Source organism: Aphanomyces invadans (assembly GCF_000520115.1).
Source record: "Aphanomyces invadans strain NJM9701 unplaced genomic scaffold supercont1.3, whole genome shotgun sequence".
NCBI lineage: Eukaryota > Oomycota > Saprolegniomycetes > Saprolegniales > Verrucalvaceae > Aphanomyces > Aphanomyces invadans.
The window spans coordinates 2,800,026-2,801,485 of record NW_008580148.1 but is presented as its reverse complement, the minus strand read 5'-3'; positions in this window follow the sequence as shown (position 1 = coordinate 2,801,485).

The following is a 1,460-nucleotide window of genomic DNA, read 5'->3' as shown; positions in this document are numbered from 1 at the left end:
TCAATTCGGGAATCGACACCTCTGATTGGATCATCGCACAAAGCGCGCCAAGAGCTTTCTAAGAGTGCAAAATTTGAGCACGAATCTCAAAAACGCGGGTCATTTTTGCCGAGTCAAAGGCAGCATACAAACTTCCATGTAAATCATACATCAGAAATGACACACATTCAAAATGTCATCAACACGGCACGACCTGACGAACGATGAGCGCGAAGTCGTCCTTCGGAAAGTCCTGCTCCAAGGCAACAACGGTTTTCCCACCCGGCTGCCTAAAGGCACAACTCAGTTGTTGGCTGCAAAGTACCAGAGCCACTTGTCTACTATACGCCGAATCATTGCGTTGGCCAAGGCCCAAGGCGTCTCTCATGGTTACTTGAAAGTGTGTGTAGCTACTGTAGCAACGAGAGCTCGAGTGCATTACCCTAAGCGACTCTGAGGCGATGGAATATTTCATCTCTGCAATGACCGAAGTAGGAATAGAACCAATAGACATGGACAGTGATGAATAAGTACCTACAAGAGTGTGCGGTGTGGGTATTGCGTGAAAGTGTAAGGCTCAGTAGGAACGTTCTCGCCTATTCCGACTTTTGATTGGTTCTAAGACATGTATTTTGAAGGATTTGATTGGACACTGGTACACCTTGTGAAATTTATACCGAGTATAATGTCTTGAAGTGACTGTATTTTATTCGAGGTAAGTACATCACTTTTCTGAGTCGCATAATTATTGTGGGACAGAGGGAGTAATATTAAGGACATCCAACAACCATGCTCATGAAATTCAATTTACTTTTAGCCAATCGATGGCAATATCATCCACGTCCAAGCACATGACATCGTACAACAAGATCTTGCTGTCGTCAAACAAAAATAGATATGTTGTTGCTGTTACGTAGTTTACTTACCATTTGTATCCAAGTGGCTTTATGGTATTATCCTTAAATGATCAACCTTGTCGCACATGATGCCAAAGTAAGCTTGCCTTCCCGGTTTTGGTGCCCGCTGTCATTCGCTGTGACGACACTTTAACTATAACCATATCTATCTAAATTCAGCAACGCCTCGAACATCGCACCAGAATGATATTGTTTTCATTTTATCGCTCCAAGAAGACAACTTTACTCAATCATTAATTAAGTCAAAACATACATTCTACCATCTTCATTGATTTGAGGTTTGCTCACAGCGACAGAAATATCTGGTTCGTTGTTTTGAATAACTATGTACGCCAACTTCGCGCAATAAGGATGTGAAAAACCGTAGACTGCTCCCACAAATTGCTTTAGCAACACACGTGATGACGTGTAACATTGGCTTGCCAGCAGCGAAAACGCTGTCCTGTAGTTTTTATCCAAATTGTGTGACTCGCTCAGGAAGTCGTGAAGAAATATTGAGTGAAGTAATGCAAACTCCAATACAAAATTCATTGTTTTAAATGATTGTGCGAGACAAAACGACAG